Below are 20,004 nucleotides of genomic sequence, written 5' to 3' on the forward strand. Positions count from 1 at the left end.
AATTGCAATTCTTGGCATTTAGTTTGCTTCAATTCTAATGAGTTAGAATAGTTTCATTTTAGAATGTTTTTTTTCAAAAGTGGGCGTGTCCAGCCACTTATGCCTGTTTTGCAAGTTTAGGCAGCGAAAACTTAAGTGTAGATTTTTGTACACTCAGGAAAACCTTGCCTACACTTAGAAAATCAGGCATAGGGATCGTGAGATTGGAGGGGGGGGGGGGGGTGGTGTGTGGGGGGGGAGTTACAAACATTAAACACTTCACTTTTACAAATAAAGAGCCATCATCAATAATAAATGATAAATAAATCAATAAAATCAAAAAAAATTTAAAAACTCAATAAATAAATAATTATTTCTACCCTGCAGCAACGGGGTGAAGAGAAGGGGGGGAAGGGGGTGGGGCGAAGAGAAGGGGGGGAAGGGGGTGGGGCGAAGAGAAGGGGGGGAAGGGGGTGGGGCGAAGAGAAGGGGGGAAGGGGGTGGGGCGAAGAGAAGGGGGGGAAGGGGGTGGGGCGAGAAGGGGGGAGGGGGTGGGGGGTGGAGGAGAGATGAACCGGGGGGGGAAAAGAGAGAGAGAGAGAGAGAGAGAGAGAGAGAGAGAGAGAGAGAGAGAGAGAGAGAGAGAGAGAGAGAGAGAGAGAGAGAGAGAGAGAGAAAGATTAACAGGGGTGGGGAGAAAGAGATGAACGGCGGGCAGGCGGGGTGAATGAACGGGGGGGGGGGCGCGAGGTGAATGAACTGGGGGGGGGGGGTGAATTGATGAATGGGGGAGGCGGGAAGGAGATTGGGGGGGGGGGGTTGGAAGATGAACGCAGGGGGGAGAGATGATGATGAACGGGCCCCGCCAAGAACTTCGTGCGGGGCCCGCACACAGCTGATGCCAGGCCGCCGGCGACGATTCTTCGGGCAGGGCCCGCCCCCAGCGAGATGCCGGGCGGGCGGCCCCCGACAACATCGCCGTCAGCTCCAACGGGGGACTTCGGGCAGGGCCCGCCACCAGTGAGAGGCTGGGCCCTGCCGCCGCCGGGCTCCCAGGAGGACTTCGGGCGGGGCCCACCCCCAGCAAGAGGCCGGGCGGCCCCGCCGATGAGGTAAGATGCTCCAGGCCACTCGGCCCAGGATAGGGGTAACGTCCCTTCGGCCAGGGATAGGGTCGTCGCCCCAGAGACAGGGCACGCTGGGAGGGCCGGGAGCTACTGTGTGCAGCCTCCACTACGCACGCACGCAGCTGCCGGCACTGTTTTTGGTGCAGGGCTGTAGCTCCGCCCCCAGGAGCTCCTGCTGCGCCGCGCCAACCTGGAAATGGGCCTACAGATATCGGAGAATCGCGAGGTAAGTATTCGGTGCAATTTTTGTTCTACAAATTAGGTGGGCCTCTCCGATGCGCGCCATTTTAACGGGAGTCCGAAACTTGAGCCCCTTAAGTGTACATCTATTAAAACTGGAAACTATGTGTACAAACTCTTCGTCATCACCTACACTGACCAAACAACAGCCAGCTGTGCAGTAATAAAATGGAAGCAGGGTTCAGATTGTAGATTTTGTGTTTAGAAAATGTTACTCTTTGGAAAACGACCAAGGATTATAGAGTACAAATGGATGCTTTGAAATTTGTTTTTTAAATAGCTCTTTCATACCATGAACAGTGACCAAACTGAAGTGCACGTCAGTATCTTTAGCTGCACACAATAATCTAAAACACCGGCTTTGTACAATCTATGGAATGTAATATGAAATGTAACTGGCATGGAAAGCAGTAAAGGTACACAGATCATGGACAAAAAGAGAGCCTTGCCTCATGATGACTGTACATAGAATTGGATTGTTGACATGCAATTGATGATAGGAGAGAAGGGCAGAGAAAAATTCAAGGAAAATACAGTGATAATAAATAGATTTCTATTTGAACCATAAAAATATAACAAAATAAACAATCGGATTTTCATTTTTTTTTAAATGCTGGAAATCTAAATAACAAATGCTGAAATTACTATACTAAAGGGCAAACACGTTTGAGGATGTACAGAGAGATACAATAGAACACTTTGCTCCATGATTAAGGAATACTTACTCATGAGTGATCAAGTCATAAGCAAGTTATAAAAAGGTCTCTCAATCCAAGTTAAAAGCTATTTTGAAAACATTCTTACATGTCTATTCCTAACACAATTTAAATGCTAGAAGTTCTTGTCAACTCGATGTCAGTTTCTTACTCGAGGGGCAGCTGTTGACTTAGAGTAAACATAGCAATACCACAGTATTGACTGAGTAACAAGCATTTGTGGTATTTGAATAATATGATGAAAGTCTACTTATCACAATCTGCAAATGCAAATGAAGCTTAATTAAAATACTACAGACTATATCTATCTACCTTCTAACACAACAAATGTGCCCTTTAAATTTCTAGATACAAGAATTTAGTTCTCGTTTGAGAGAAGTATTTTCTAATTAAACAAATTTGTACATGCAAGTAACATCTTTGCCCTTATACCCTTCCAAATGCTGTAATGATCAAGTCAGGATTTGAAATTCTTCATGACAATATAGAAACATTGGTGTTACCAGTGCCGATTTGACTTCCTTACAAAAGCAAAGCAAAAAATAAGCGACAAAACACAATAGCATCGATCAGAGCCAAAAGGAATGTACAAGTAGGTACTGTCAGTCACTTCCAAAACCTATGGCTCAGCTTTCCTTCTCTTAACATAAAAAGGTTTCTTCCATTTTCTTAAATATTCATCAGAAAACCAAAAGTAAATCTCCAAATTACTATTTAATCATATAATTTATTTCCTAAGAGTATTGCTTTCCTTACTTTTGCATCTTACATGTCAGAATGTCACAATAGATATATTTTGGATGTTGCATATCCACTATTGATCAATATTAATTGCCTCCAATACCTGTGTAATACATTTACTTCCATTAAAACCTAGCTGTTTTATTAACTGAACAGCAGTTTTGCATCATAATGCTCTCTGGCATAGTTATACATCCAAATTCTTAATCAGAAATGGTGCTGAAGAGAGACATCCATTAAAACCTGGTAGAACAACAACTCCTAACAACTGCTCATCAAGCACGTTTGTAGAGAACTGGGTGCAAGTCAATGATACACCCAGTTAGTCTAAGGGAGAATTTTAAAGAAACAAGTAACAATCCAATGTACTGTCTCAAACAGATTATGACCTGGTTACACTCACACTGCGTCACTTGTGTTCAGACAATAGTGTTCAGACCCTATTCAAAACTCAACTCATCATCATTATTCTTGGTTCTACATTGGTCCCAGGTATATCGTTATGAACCACAGCCGCAGCCAATTCTGCAACATTAAGGTATTTACTCCAACCAACTACTCTGCTTCATCTTCCTGGAAAACTTCCATGTACCATCATCCTGACTTATCTTTCATGTTACTTTCCATCCTATTACCTGGTTGACAAAGCTCCTTGGTCTCAACAATGAGCAAATTTCTTCGTCCTCGTCACCTTGCAACAGACCAAAGCACCAACAGTACACAACTAACAGCTATCTTTCCTCGGCACAACATTAAAATGTATATTCTTTTGTCATCGATAAATTTTTGTTGTAGTAAACAGAAAAAAAACACCATGAGGGTCACATGTATAACTAAACCACTTTTGAAGCGACCAACCAAACTCCCTGAGCCACAATTTGTAAGTTCTCCCATACACACTAAATTTCAACAATCAGCTATCACATTTATCCTCTGCTCTATTCACAGAAGCTGCATGACCTGGCTCCCTGCCTGGCTTCACTTTCCACCATTCCCACAGCAACAGCATGGCCCTCAATTTTAGGGTTCGCCATTACTCCTGCAGCACCTTTGAGAACCTCACCCTTTTCCACTCCTTTCATTTAAAATCCTCATTGTGTTTCCAGCATCTGCATTTGTTTTTTTATTTTGTTCAACCTGAATCAGAATTAGCATTAACAATGCACTGGCATGGCTGAACCTGTAAAGGAACCTCCGATGTCAAAAGACATCTGCAGTATAAAACATAACTGTCAATTGTTAACAAAGATTGGACGAGAACACCTACAAGCAACTTACAATAATATTCTCCACATACTGAAATTAAATATACTGGTTTTACATGAAACTTACTACTCCATTATTTAGCATTTGATGTTATCTGATCCATCCAGTATGTTCAAATTAACCATTCTCCGGCTTTGCAAGCAGGAATGCAATATTGACAGTATTAACACTGTGTATAGCAATTAAATATAATTTTGTACCTTCAGGAGTTCATTGCATTCTCCAGAGTTTCACTGCTTAGTTTATGAAACATTTCTAAATGCCTGAGTTACAACACAAGCTAAAAGATTCACACTTACTGGAAAAATAATTCAAGAGAAGCAGCAAAATCTAAGCGTTGTATGGAACCCTCGAGGAAACGTCCATTTACACGTCTTCTGCCCACAAAGCTGAGCACTACGCTTATGACAAATGACCTCCGAGTCACATCTTGATACTTCATAGGTTAACTCTCAGGATTGAATTGAAATAGATCAGGTTACATGTGTTCCATTAACAGCATTAGCACACACCCCCACAACAGGTAGTATATAGCCAAATTGGGCAAGGTTAGTACCATTCTCACGAAACAAAGCTTTTTAAAAAAAACTTCAGCTTGCTACTCACAGCTAACATTTACTGATACAGGGTACAGTGCAATAGGCAATTGGAAAGCACGGTGAGTTTATCTGCCACACTAGGGTCAAAATAACTCGGGTATCCATTCATAACTGAAGGAAAAGAAAAATTGAAAACAACACTATTATCCATCAAAATCAGACAAAAAAAATTGCAGCATATTTGTTCCTCTGGAATGCCCAAATTGTATACAACATTTCATAGTCCACATTGCAGCATTTCTGGCTTCCTTCTGGTCCACACTGCATGATAAACTACATTGCATTAAAATATATTATAAATTGAGCCTATTTCAAATACTATAGGATAATTATGACATCACCACCACACAGTCCAACATTAAACCAAATTCCATTTGGTCTCTTCAACAAAAGCTAAAGTTCTAAAGTAGAACTGGAATGATTAAAAGCAGTATATGGCTAAAACAATTACGGTCTGTGTTAACACAGAAACAAAGTGTATTGAATAAAATGATGATAGCAGAAGCAATAGTTGATTGTGATCTTTACAGAATTTTAAACTTATAATTGTTATATGATCAAACTTTCCAAACTCTCCAAAAACAACAACCGACTCATGTTCCTGCTGTCACCATTGAGGAATACATTCAGCTGTTTCATTTGGGAATTTTTCCCATGCCAAATACAAATCCTTGGTGAGAGATGTCCTTTAAAGGGACATTCTCGATTGGCACGCCCAATTCAAGGCATCTAAATGGTGGACCCAGGCAAACTCTTCTAAACTTCCTCATAACTATTTTACTTGAAGGATATCAACACATCTTTCAAATTGTTGAAAATAGTTACCGTCAAAATTTTGGGAGACTCACATTTTTAAACAATAATGATTGGGCTTGTTAATTTACAAATAACTTCTGTCTTGCACAACAGAAATTCCTAACAATGTTGCTTAAGTCAAATTTTTTAGTGCATCTTTCATCACATTTTCACAAAGGGTTCTGAACTGCAGCTGTCACACTAACAGCAGGCCCAGGATCCCAGGCTCGGGCAAGGGTGTACATGGTGCAAATCTCAATGCAGTACTGTAGCAATAACACTGAACAGACACTTTTGTATGCAGGAAGACAGAAATTCAAAACCAGCTTAATTTTTCCTGGGGTTACATAATACACCAGGTTTGGCATAGCCCATGAAGCACTAAACGTCAATTGGCAGGACTCAAGAACCAAGAAATCAATTCAGTCTGGCATGTGGTTGGGCAATAGACATATTTTGCACATTAGCTGTAACCCACATCGGCGAGGGGTTCAGAATGTCACCTGGCAGAACATGGTCAGTCCAGCAACTTCCAACAGCCATATTGTTTTCCAAAGAATAAGACTCCCCTAGTCTTTATTGGTGGAACAAATGTAAAATTAAAATCAATCATAAAACTCAAAATGACAATCAAAAAGGTTAATGCTGAAATCTAATAGTTTCACCTCAATATATCAAAAGAGATCCTGTTAGTTTGAAACACTTCCCCTTCTATTACCATGTTAATTTTCCCTCCAATATATGTGATGGTGCCCAAGGTAAATTGTACTTTGTTGACTGCCATACATTTGAGATACATTCATCGAATGGTGAAAGTTCTATTGGAGAACAGTTTTGGCAATCTGTACGCAACAGGAAGAACAAATCGAATCATCCAGATTGGTCTCATTTATAAATCTGATACAATAAAATGATCTTTTTAATGCACAATGCAAAAATGCAACAGAACTTTTAAGAACATGTAATTATGAAATAGGTACTACCACCATATTAATGAGTTCGAAAGAAACTCAGTTCCCAAGGCAGTATGCTCTGAAAACTGTTCAAAAGGCACTATGCATGTGGCCACAACGAATGCACACTACTGCAAATACTACGGGGCGTACTTTCCTGTTCCTGGAGCTATCAGAGTGCCTGAGTAGTGTATACATGAAAATACATTAACAACTTGCATTTATATAGCACTTTTACTATAGATAAACATCCCAAAGCGCTTCACAAAGGCATAATCAGACAAAAATGGCCGAGCCAAAATAAGAGATTTTCGGAAGCGTAACCAAAAGTTGTGTCAAAGAGATGGGTTTTAAGGAGAGATGGGAGATGGACACGCGGAAGGGTTTATGGAAGGAATTCCAAAGCATGGGATCCAAGCGGTTGAAGGCACTACCGACAATGATGGGGCTAAGGGAAGGATGCATATGAGGCCAGAGTCAGAAGAACCGAGTATAGTGGGGCTGGAGGAGGTTACAAAGATAGGGAGGGACGAGGCAAAGTTAAAGCATTCCTGTAATTTTTCTACTTTCTTAAACTGCTACAGAGCTCTGTGTGTGTGCATGCGGTATGTATGACTCATGATCAACAAATGCACCAGAAAGAAAAACTTGTGCTTAAGATTTTTTTAAATAACAGGCATGTGGGATCAAAATCTATCACTTAATCTACCATAAAATCGATGAAAGTACAAAAACCTTTTAAAATGTCGCAATGACTGCAACCTCTGATTATATCTATGACTCGAAAACTGAAATGGCCAGAAAAATTCTACTGTGAAAGATGGATCCAGCTTTGGAATCCTTCAGAAGTCCAGAGGCAATACAATGCACAAAGCATCACAGCTAAAATCTAATCTCTACTGATATTCACCTGGAATTCACCTAGAGGGACAGCCTTTTTCTTGATTAATCTAACTTACTTTACACAACACAGCTTCAATAAGTGACCCTATGAAGCACCAAAACAGTTAAAAATGGGATATTGAAAAATTACAGAGTTATATTTGAGTGCTCAATAGTTATAATACTGAAATGCCAATAATAACTCATAGCTCACAATTCAGACTGCAATCTTGAACACACATTCATACATTTCTCCAACAGAGGATTTTCACCATCTGCAGAAAAGTCATCAGATAAAATGGAGCAAGGGGGTCCTGGCTGGGCAGCCTCCTCTCTGGTGTCTCGCCTCTACATCGAAACAAGTAATTTTTTCTCATCTTAGCTTGTTAGACATCCCTTCAATGCAGTCACAAGATATAAAGGAATTTAAAGGCTAGCTGCAGACAGAATCATGTCCTCAGCCTAACGCAATATAAATGTTTTGTAGCTTTCTCCAAAGCGCGAGGGAGCAGCCACCGCATTCAAACAAATACTGTATGATTTGTTCAGCTATATGGATGACTGGCAATGACTTTTGAATGTAACTGACAGTTATTCAAATACAAGGAAGCCCTGACAACTGGCTTTGGGGTATTTAATAAGCTGAAGCTATTCAACAAGCGGAGACCATTTGAGTCGGGGGAACTGGAACTTTCAGAAAGATAGGTTGGACCAGTTCAGCTCCAATAGTTGGAAAGACTACAGAAAAAAGTAATACTGCAAAATACAACAATTAACTACAAAATAATGGCTTTGTATGTAGATTGCAACCTTTTGTTTTTCTTTCAAGGAATTAATTCCTGTAATATCTACTGTAAATATATACACAAAACATTTTCTTGTTCACCTACTGTTGAATAAATTCACTTTATAGTTCAAGTCTAAAATAAGATTTAAATTTGTGATGTACCATCAATTTTTGAGTGCAAAGGAGAGCTTCTGTGTAGGCTAAGAAAATATTCAGTAGCTAAAGCAATTTACAGAAAGGTTTTTTGTGTTATCTGGGCTTGCTACCCCAAGCATCACTGCCAAAGTACTCTTGAGCCAAGACCCACCTATGAGGATAATCTAGCATAGTACAGCAGGGTAGTGGTTATTGCAATGAGCTAGAAACACAGACATCATGAGTTTAAGTCCCATTATGGCAAGTTGTGCAATTTGAATTCAATTATCTCACAGCAAAAAAAAAATTACCATGGAAACTGGCTTGAGGGAAGGGAAACTGCCACACCCGTTAGGTCTTGCATACCATGACTTCAGCCCCACATCCAATTTGCTAACCCAAATTCTCTCTGAAATAGCCTAGCAAGCCACTCAGTTGTACCATCACTGGAAGGCCCACTGTCATATCCTCAGGGCAAGGAATGCAGCCTCGCTCAGATCGCAAACAGTTAAAACTTTAATGCTGCATTGGTGGAGCCAAGATAGCCAACAACACAGTGAACTGATTGCATCCAATTTTCCACCATCAACTAGTTTGAATAATTATTCATAGCTACTTCTGCAGGGAGCAAGCATAATGGGGATGCAGAAAATCTGGCCACCAGTACCAAATTAAAAGGATGTTTGTACTTAATCCCAAGTGATTGTATAAGGGAACAAATACTGTCTAGCTTTCATTAATCTTCAAAATTAATTTGTACCAGCTAGGGGAGTAGTGGAGTGGAATAAATGTTAGGCATAAATAAAATGAAAGGAAACCCAATGTGTAAGCATGAAGCACATTCTGTTGGCAAGTGGTGGAGTGCGTATCAGGCCCACTGTTTAATTGTGGCCAAAAATTATGTTCTGTACATGAGGTGGGTGCAATGACAGCTGCCTTATTTGGCATCTAAGGACACCTTCCCCAAAGAACAGCAGTGCAGCATTCCTGGTACCTGTTGGTGATGAGGCTCAATGAGGTGTTTTTGAGATCTGTAAGACCTGGGGGGCAAATGCACATGATGAAGACGACGACTCACTTAAAGGAATACGGTAAGGAAAGACCACCCATTTGTAAAAGTCTGTTTGCCATTGTAGGATTGCAAAATTCATGGAACCCGCACCCCCCCACACCCACCCCCCCCCCCCACACACACCCCCACACCTCCCCACCCCCCAATTGGAAAGGGAATTTAATTTGGAACTGTTAACCAGAAAGTTTGGGATCCTAAAGTGCACCGGGAAGAAACTACGCGTTTTAATCGAATTTGGGATTTTACAAGGCAGATTGGGTCCGTGTGGAAAGGGCTGAAAGCTAAAGGATAACTATCCTTCAAAGAAACCAGTTTGGGTATTGAAGTTGTCTGGGGTATTGAAGCTAAACAAATCATCTGGGGAACGGTGTAAACTTCTCCCCGGGAGACATTAACATAGCAACAATCAACCCAGAAATAGCCGGCCATCACTCTGAGCAGGAAACCGATCCAGCATATACATAATGATAATGGCCCATCCAGTCCGCATGGAAACCCAGGCCTAGGCAGACATTGCAAATACCAAAACTAATTTTTCCCGATCAAGAAACAAATTCAAGAGATCGACACATTCGAGACAGGTTAACAATAATGGGCCCGCCAAAATATGACAGAGATATCAAGCCCGCCAAAAATTAAACAAAGAATCGGGGCTGATTTGGCACGTAGATTAGAACGGCTCCAAAAGTATAACTGAGGCCCGGTTTTTAACGGATAGAGAAGCAAGGGAGGAGGAAGCAAGAGAGCGAGCAGGCATTCATCTATTCGAAGAGGGGAAAGTCGGAGAAAGACCACCGCAACAGTTTATGCAGCTCATCTGAACACCAACATCTCCAACCTAGACGACACTCTGGGGCCACACTGCCCTGCTACTGAAAATAATAATAATATCATCACGGCAGAAAGCAGCCCCAATAACTTCGGACATTGCCATCGCAGCAACAACTGACCACAGCCAACGTGGTAACATCGAAAAGCACCGCGATCGACCAATTCCAAAACCAAAACTCCTCAAAAAAAAAACGAAGATTCAAAAGTTTCCACTCTACAATCTAGTCCTAGCTACCAACAGGTGAAACATTACCTAAAAAGACTTTAAAACCTATTTCTAACAAAAGAAAGTGGGTACTCACCCCATAAGTCCAATATGCACCCTACCGCATCAGCAGACACCCACCCAACTAAAGACTATGCAGTGAGAAGTCCTCTACGAAGTTCGGGGTACAGCAAGCAGAACCTACAGAGTCCAGCGAACCCCGAAATCGCGAACCATCGCCAACTGATAATAAAGGATTGGTGAGCATAATCACTGTTTGCCCTGGAGTTTAACTAGTCAGAGTTAGGCATTAGGAGGTGGGAGGTGTAGTATTTTCTGTAACCTCTTTTGAATGTGTGGTGAAGTGTCTTTATTCTAGTCATTTCATGCTTGACATTGTAGCTTGTCTGTAATAAAATCAAGGTTCTTTGCACCAAAACAGTTGTCTCTTGCACTTTGTCACATCCCCAAAATAAATCCAAAGTCTAGAACCCAGGGAGTGGGAACGATTCGGACTGCTCAGAAGGTCAGAGGTTAACCTGACCCCACACACCACCTCCTACACCATAAAGTGTTACCTGTCAACCTGTTCCCGTATTCCTTACTAATGTCAAACCCTCACACAGTACAGCTCTTTCTTAGCACTTTGGACACACCTTCAAGATGCAACGCATGATAACCTTGGCACAGTCACACCTTCCAAAGCCATAGCACCCCAATGTGGTATACAATCACTTAAATACACCTGCATTAGTGTGCAGGTTGTGCACATGTATGTCACTCTGCATGTGCTCCTTCAACTCTCAAGACTACTTTTATGCCAGTATAAGATAGCACCGAGGGCAGAATCCCAAACGGTTGAAAGGCCTCCCTAATTAACCATAGTTGCCGAAGACACATGTCGTTGGACATGAACAAGTAGATCTGGCAGGCTCTGTGAACCACTTACTTAGGTTGATCTCTCCAACCTGCTTCAGGTACATAGAGCCTTTCCTCTGATCAAATCTCTAACTATTTAGCTCGAGTTACCCAAGGACAAGATGAACTGCAGAAGAAATGGCTGATCTTACAGTCAGGGGTTGTTGCAAAATCAGTGAAACTCCCTTGACTGGTCAGTTGTGAAAAAATAAAAATCTAAAAAACTGAAAAGGCAAAATGGAAGAAAAAAATCATTTTGAACACCAAAATAAATGCACCAAAAGCAAACTAAAAAGGCAAAAATGAACAACAGAAAACACAAAAGCAAGCATGCACCTCAAGATGACCTCAAGTCACTTCTCTTGGTTGTACGTCATCTTATATAAGGTACATAGCAATGATGTGGCACTCGTGGGGTCATCCTTTTTGTAAGTCAATTTTTTAAGTTAAATGAGCTTTGCACGCTGGAACATCATGAACCTATGCTGCCCAGTCAGAAAATACCAGGCAACATGCGCCCAACTCATTTCTAGCACTTGGCAGCCAATTTTCCATCGAGCTTGAGCTGCCAGTGCAAGGTGATGGAAAATTTTCCCTCCAATATTCAAGGTAATTAGTTTTTATTTGAAATCATAACCTAAGTCCCACACATCATAAATGTGCTGTTGACAGAAAGTGAAATCTTGTCTCCACAAAATGTAATTATGCACATTTGAAGGAATGCACATCACCCCAAAAGTGCATCATTTACTCTTGAATTTGATGACATGGTTTATCAATAAAGAGTAGTTTGATAAAAAGAAAATTAGCTGAATATAATGGAGTTCAAACCTTTGGGTAACAAATTCTCTTTTCAGCAATCAAAACAAATATACACAACCCACTAAAAGACTGTATTTGTATTTGTGTCCCTCCTCCCACTCCAGATTACATTGGCACTCTTTTTTCACCCCACATCTCATCCCACAGTTCACACTTGTATATATGGTCAAACGATCTGGACAAGTATATGAAGCACAATATAAGAATTTCCAGACAATACAAAAAGAAGAATGTGTTAATCTTCAAGAGGGCTGGAAGCAACTTGGAGGTCATGGACAGGTTAGCAGATAACATTTAATACAAAGAAATGTGAAGTGATATTCTTCCTCCCAGATTCTAAGGAGATGATATCTACACTGAAGAGTACAACTTTTAAAAGGAGTAGCAAGGCCAAGACTTGGAACTCGGATCACAAATCTTAAAAGGTGTAAAGACAAGTTCACAAAACAACATCCAAAAGAAAACAAGATGTCTCAAATTTTATAAATAGGACATAGAGTCAAAAAGCAAAGATGTAATACTGATGCTATACAAATTACTGGTTAGACTACATTCAGCATATTGTGCCCAAATAGAAATAAGGTCAAAGTCATAGAGACGGTACAGAAGAGAATCACTATGATGGTATCAAGTACGAGAGATTTTAAGTTTGAGAAACTGGGCCTCTTCTTCCTCAAATAGAGATGGTTAATAAATAACCTGACACAGCTGTTCAAAATAATGTGGTCAATCCTATCAGATCAACCAGAGGTCATAAATTTAACAACTTCTTTCATTTATATAGTGCCTTTAAAGGACTAAAACGTCCCAAGGTGCTTTGCAGGAGTAATAGCAAACAAAAATTGACACCAAGCCACATAAGGATATATTAGGACAGGTGACCAAAACCTTGGTCAAAGAGGTAAGGTTTTAGGAACATCGTAAAAGGAGGAGAGAGAAGTAGAGAGACGGAGAGGTTTAGGGAGGGAATTCCAGAGCTTTGGGCCTGGACAACTGCAGGCACGGCCACCAAAGGTCGGGCGAAGGAGATCAGGGATGCATAATAGAAACATAGAAATTTGCAGCACAGAAGGAGGCCATTTCGGCCCATTGTGTTCGCGCCGGCTAACAAATAACCACATGGCCCTCGGTCAGCAGCCCTGAAGGTTACATATAAACCGATGATGAACAATGAACAATGACAGACAGGTAAAGAGTATCCGGCACAACCAGACCGCCCCACACAACTGCGATACCCCATGTATCGCAACATTTTATACTCCACCCCACCTGGTGCCATGCGATTTCCTGGGAGAGACAAAAAAACAATTAAAAACCCAGGCCAATTGGGAAAAAAAATCTGGGAAAATTCCTCTCCAACCCATCCAGGCGATCGAACTAGTCCAGACCACTCTGGCCATATTAGATTCCCTAAAGTACTTACCATCGTAGCTGCATCAGCCATCAAGAGATTATCCAGTCGAATCCCATTATTAGCTCAAGATCCATAATCCTGCAGGTTACAGCAGTTCAAGTGCACATCCAAGAATCTTTTAAATATGGTGAGGGTTTCTGCATCCACCACCCTTCCAGGTGAGTTCCAGACCACCACAACCCTCTGTGTGAAGAAGCCTCCCCTCAAAACCTTCCACCAACCACCTTAAATCTATGCCCCTCGTAAGTGATCCCTCCACCAAGGGAAATAGGCCCATGCACTACATCCAGGCACCTCAACATTTTATACACCTCAACGAGGTCTGCACTCAGCCTCCTCTATTCCAAGGAGAACAAACCCAGCCCATCCAATCTGTCCTCATAGCTAAGATTCTCCATTTCACGCAGCATCCTTGTAAATCTCCTCTGCACCCACTCCAGTGCAATCACATCCTTCCTATAATACGGCAACCAGAACTCAGTATTCCAGCTGTGGCCTAACCAGTGTATTATACAATTTAAGCATAACCTCCCTGCTCTTGTATTCTAAGCCTCGATCAATAAAGGTAAGCATTCCGTATGCCTTCCTAACCACTTTATCCACCTGGCCTGCTACTTTCAGGGATCTGTGGACAAGCGCTCCAAGGTCCCTTTGTTCATCTATACTTCTAAGTGGCCCACCATTTAATGTGTCTACCCTTTCCTTATTAGCCCTCCCCAAGTGCATTACCTCATGTCTCCAAATTAAATTACACTTGCCACTGTCTGCCCACCTGACCAGTAGATTGATTATACGCCTACAATCCATAACTTTCCTTCTTCATTATCAACCACACAGCCAATTTTAGTGTCATCTGCAAACTTCTTAATCATACCCCCTATATTCAAATCTAGATCATTGATATATATCACAAAAAGCAAGGGACCTAGTACTAAGCCCTGCTGAACCCTACTGGAAACATCCTTCCAGTCACAAAAACATCCATCAACCATTACCCTTTGCTTTCTGTCTCTAAGCCAATTTTGGATCCAACTTGCCACTTTGCCCTGGATCCCATGGGCTTTTACCTTTGTGACCAGTCTACCATGTGGGACCTTATCAAAAGCTTTGCAAAAGTCCATATATAGTACATCGTACGCACTACCCTCATCGACCCTCCTGGTTACTTCCAAAAAAAATTCAATCAGGTTAGTCAAACACGATCTTCCCTTAACAAATCCATGCTGACTGTCCCTGATTAATCCTCGTCTTTCTAAATGTAGATTTATCCTGTCCTTCAGGATTTTTTCCAATAATCTTCCCACCACTGAGGTTAGGCTGACAGGCCTGTAATTACTCGGCCTATCCCTTTCTCCCTTCCTAAACAAGGGTACCACATTAGCAGTCCTCCAGTACCATGCCTGAATCCAAAAAGGACTGGAAAATGATGGTCAAGGCCTCTGCTATTTCCTCTTTTGCTTCGCTCAACAGGCTGGGATGCATTTCATCCGGGCCTGGGGACTTAGCCACTTTCAAAACTGCTAAACCCCTTAATACCTCCTCTCTCACTGTTTATTTCATCCAGAATTTCACACTCCTCCTCGATGCAGTATCTGCATTGGCCCTTTCCTTTGTGAAAACAGATGCAAAGTATTCATTAAGAAGCATACCCACATCTTCTGCCTCCACACACAGATTACCCTCATGGTCTCTAATAAGCCCTACCCTTTCTTTAGTTATCCTCTTGTTCTATAAATAAATTAACATCTTTGGGTTTTCCTTGCCAATAATTTTTCATACTCTCTCTTAGCATTCCTAATATCCGTTTTAATTTCACCTCTGAACTTTCTATATTCCTCCAGAGATTCTACAGTATTTAGCCGTTGGTATATGACGCAAGCTTCCCATTTTTTCTTTATCCTCCCTGTAAGTCCCTAGAAATCCAGGGAGCTCTAGAATTGTTATTCCCACCCTTTTTCTTTAAAGGGACATGTTTGGCCTGAGCCCTCCGGATCTCCTCCGTGAATGTCTCCCACTGTTCAGATACTGATTTACCTTCAAGGAGCTATTTCCAGTCCACTATGGTCAAATCACTTCTCAACTTAGCAAAGTTAGCTTTTCCCCAATTTGGGACTTTTATTCCTAGTCTATTCTTGTCCTTATCCATAACTACCTTGAATCTGACTGAATTATGGTCACTGGCACCCAAGTGCTCTCCCACTGATACCCCTTCCACCCACCCAGCTTCATTCCCCAAAACTAAATCCAGAACCGCCCCCTCCTGTGTTGGGCTGACTAAAAAAGTTCTCTTGAATGAATTTTAGGAATCCCGCACTCTCTATACTCTTCACACTATATTTGTCCCAATCAGTATTAGGATAGTTGAAATCCCCGACTATAACTTATTACTGCCCTATAGTTTTTGGACTTCACAGAAATTTGTCTACATATTTGCTCTTCTATCTCCCTCCCACTGTTGGGGATCTATAATACACACCCAGCAGTGTGATCGCCCCTTTTTTATTTTTCAGTTCGACCCATATGGCTTCAATTGATGATCCCTCTAACATATCATCCCTCCTCACAGCTGTAATAGTTTATTTAATCAATACCACGACCCTCCCTCTTTTTACCCCTCTCTCTGTCCTGTCTAAAAATCCTGTAACCAGGAATATTGAGCTGCCAAACCTGCCCCTCTTTATAGCCATTACAGAGACATGGCTGAATGTCATACTCCCAAGTGTCCACCTGTGCTCTCAGCTCATCCGCTTTATTCACTATACTCCTTGAAGTATAAACCATTTAGCACAGGAAGACCTCCTTGATTACTACTTACTAACCCTTGTTTCCTCTGTCTTACAGATTCGCTTTCCACATTCTTGCTTTCCAATTTCAGTTTTACTTCCTTCCCTATTGAATTTATTCTCAGGTTCCCATCCCTCTGCCAAGCTAGTTTAAACTCTCCCCAACAGCACTAGCAAAACTCCCCGCAAGGATATTAGTCAAAGTCCAGAACTGGAGTTCTCAGTGGGTTGTAGGACTGTAGATTACAGAGATAGGGAGGGGCAAGGCCATGGAGGTTTTGTCCTTCAGAAGGGACAAAGGGTGTAACCAAGACAATTCTGTGTATCAAAAAAGTTAAATTCTCATGAAATGTTCAGGAATTGGGTTTGTTTTCTTCGAAGAGGCGACACTGATTTAAGTGGAGTTTTCAAGATTGTGCAAGGAATTTATGAGAGTTGATCTGGACAAATTGTGTTTACATATAAAAGTTTTGCGTCTAGTTAACATGGCAACATTTCACTGTCACTGTTAGAGAATCAGTTTTTAAAAAGGAGACAAACAAAGCCAGTCACTTACTTACCTGGAGCCTGAAATTTACAAGCAATTACATCTGCTCCACTAAGAGGTTTACCAACTCTGGTTGGACATCTTCCTGGAGGTTTCATCACATGACGTTCCACCTCCAACTGTCCCTCCCCCACACTCCCACCATTGGTCGCCTGACATGTTCATCCTTACAGCGCCCCGGCTTCCCACACCAATCGGGAAGTGAATAGACGGTTACCCAATTGGATGATTCTTGGCCATCAGTCAAACAGTCTTGTTTCCCATATCCAAAATTTTTAAAACCAACGAAGACGTGCTCAAAGATTTTTTTTTTAAAAAACAACTTAGAATGCCCCTATGAATTTTCTCCCAGGTTTGATCGCAGCAGTGTCCTGAAGGTTAACCTTTAATTCCGAGAGACTCCAGGGCAAACCTGCAGGGTTGTCAACCCTATCTGCTGATGACCTTGAAGGCTTAGAAGCAGCTCTACAATCCTTCTGATTTGCCTATTGAGAGCAGTGTACAGCTAAACAGCCCATTCGGTGAGCAATCCCACAGCAGTGTTTAGTTGGGGATTGCAGCGATTTAACTCAAAATCTGTAAATGCCTTGCACAAGAGTAATCACAACAGCATTTAGACTGAAGTGATGAAAGTGGCATCTCAAGGTTTGAAATGTAGGACGCTCCAGTACATTTCAATCGTAGCATCTCAAGACACAAATGACAAAGAGTAAATCTTCAGTGTGATGCAGTGAAGCATAAACCCTCCCTGTACATCACTTCGACTACAGGCCATAAGCCATATCCATCTTTCTGGATGGTTCACTGGTCAAGACGACACCACTTGCCTGACAGACTAGGCCGAGGCCCTGGGGTTGAGATGATTTATTCTCAATGTTCCTGGTTAAATAAGTCACAGGATTCCTGACAGGAAAGAATGAAGGGAGAGGTTAGTTTTCTTTTAAACACAACAACAGTTGGTGGAAGCAGGATCCGTGATAGCTTTTAAAAACAAATTTCAATGGAAAAGAAAATCAGGCATGATGTAAAACGTGCTGCCGATTTGCTATCAGTTCATTTTTCGCGATTTGTGTAGGCCAATTTCACCCCCATCAGATCACCAATACAGGTTTTAAAAACGGTGATCAAACAAGGCTGCAGGGAATGATGTGTAGAGTAGGAAATATACATCTATCTCCGTTATCATAGTTGCTGGAATACTAAACAGTTATGTCCAACAGGTGAGAAAATATTGTCACAACAATATTTAAACTAGAATGATTTCAATGTTATTTGTAATCCTCTTTGGTGATTTGTTTTTATGCACAAATATCAACACAATTGTTTCGACAACAACTTGCATTTACTAATAACTTGCAGTTAACGCAAGGACACATTCACAAGACTGGTATATGACCTAAATTCTGCAGATAATTCTTAAAGACTACCCGAAGAGGTTTATTTGTCCTGTTAAGCACTTTAAATGTTAACATCTGTATATCACAATGGTGCAAAATTTAGAATAAACTTTCATTCCAAGGCTTAAGTAACATAATGAGAAGGTAAAAGTAGCTTGCTTGTTATGACATATTTAAATATTAATCTGAAATTGCAAAATGAGTGTCCAGTGCTCTATACTCAGACCTATTATTTTTCTGTCTGGAGTTTTTTGCGTTTTTATTATTAACAGAATATCAGAGTTTAAAAATATCAGTTTAAAATCAGTTTTAAAATATAAGAAGAAATAGAGGTTATTTGCAGTTCCTTTAGCAGAATTGAAACAATTCAGAACTCAGTATTTTCTCAGATATCCTACAAGAATAATTTCAAGTCAATTATTTGACAGCAATTTGCTGACGGTAAAGATTCTGTGAACATGTTGAAATGTGATGAGGGAGGAAGGGTTTAGGAACTAAGGGCCCAACATTGCCCAAACAGTTTTTTTGCCGTATTGGCCTGAAGCACGCCGACTTTGCGTGCTGGAAAGGGCGCCAGATAAAAGGGGCCCCATCCTGGCTATTCTTCGGAGTCATGGCACGGAGACTGAAGGTGGGGGGAGGGGGGGTGGCAGAGCAACAGGCCAGCGCAGAAAGCACTGCCGGAACCTGCGCGCATGCTCCTGCCCTCCCAGCGCGTCCTATGGGCTGTGAGCAGGACCCGATGCTCGCAGCCCCTATTGCAGGCTGAAGGGGCACCTGATCTCGCCACACCCTATCCCCGGCCGAGTGGACTCCCACACTGGCTGGCCCGCCGAGTTCTGGGCAGGTAGGTCTTCGCTTTTATTTTTTATTTAGTGGCTGTGCTTGTGTGCTTCAGAATTTTGAGTGTGTGTGTGTGTGTGTGTGTGTGTGTGTGTGTGTGTGTGTGTGTGTGTGTGTGTGTGTGTGTGTGTGTGTGTGTGTGGGGTGGTGGAGAAGGGGTGTCTCTCTGGCTACCGCACCGCGCCCACCCCCACCCCCACAGGAACAAAGAAATGGAAGACCAACTGAACACATACTTCGGTTCTGTTTTCAGGAAGGAAGATACAAATCACTTTCCGAAGGTACTCTGAGACAGTGGGTCTAGTGAGAAGGAGTAATTGAAGGTTATTCTTATTAGGCGGGAAACTGTGTTAGGGAAATTGATGGGATTAAAGGCCGATAAATCCCCGAGGCCTGATAGTCTGCATTCCAGAGTGCTCAAGGAAGTGGTCCTAGAAACAGTGGATGCATTGGTGATCATTTTCCAACAGTCTATCAACTCTGGATCAGTTCCCATGGACTGGAGGGCAGCTAATGTAACACCACTTCTTAAAAAAGGAGGGAGAGAGAAAACGGGTAATTATAGACCAGTTAGCTTGACATCAGTAGTGGGGAATATGTTGGAATCAATCATGAAGGATGAAATAGCAGCGCATTTGGAAAGCGGTGACAGGATCGGACCAAGTCAGCATGGATTTATGAAAGGGAAATCATGCTTGACGAAACTTCTGGAAATTTTTGAGGATATAATTAGCAGAGTGGACAAGGGAGAACCAGTGGATGTGGTGTATTTAGACTTTCAGAAGGCTTTTGACAAGGTCCCGCACAAGAGATTGTTGTGCAAAATCAAAGCACATGGTATTGGGGGTAATATACTGACGTGGATAGGGAACTAGTTGGCAGACAGGAAGCAGAGAGTCGGGATAAACAGGTCCCTTTCAGAATGGCAGGCAGTGACTAGTGGAGTGCCGCA

The 20,004-nt window shown here is 41.7% G+C and overlaps 1 protein-coding gene across 8 annotated transcripts in view; it reads right to left on the reverse strand.

Moving 5' to 3' along the window:
- Positions 1-20,004, reverse strand: part of nek7 (NIMA-related kinase 7) — a 287,464-nt gene that overhangs the window by 214,477 nt on the left and 52,983 nt on the right. The window contains exon 1 of one of the 8 annotated variants that reach the window (XM_070887311.1): positions 16,826-16,851. The exons of 6 other annotated variants lie outside the window; for them this stretch is intronic. The gene's annotated coding sequence lies outside the window, so the exon portion shown is untranslated. Of the gene's footprint in view, positions 1-4,368; positions 4,388-16,825; positions 16,852-20,004 lie in introns of those variants that run through there. One more of the 8 variants, XM_070887312.1, reaches the window with a different exon arrangement.

This window comes from Pristiophorus japonicus, chromosome 8 (assembly GCF_044704955.1).
Source record: "Pristiophorus japonicus isolate sPriJap1 chromosome 8, sPriJap1.hap1, whole genome shotgun sequence".
Lineage (NCBI taxonomy): Eukaryota > Metazoa > Chordata > Chondrichthyes > Pristiophoridae > Pristiophorus > Pristiophorus japonicus.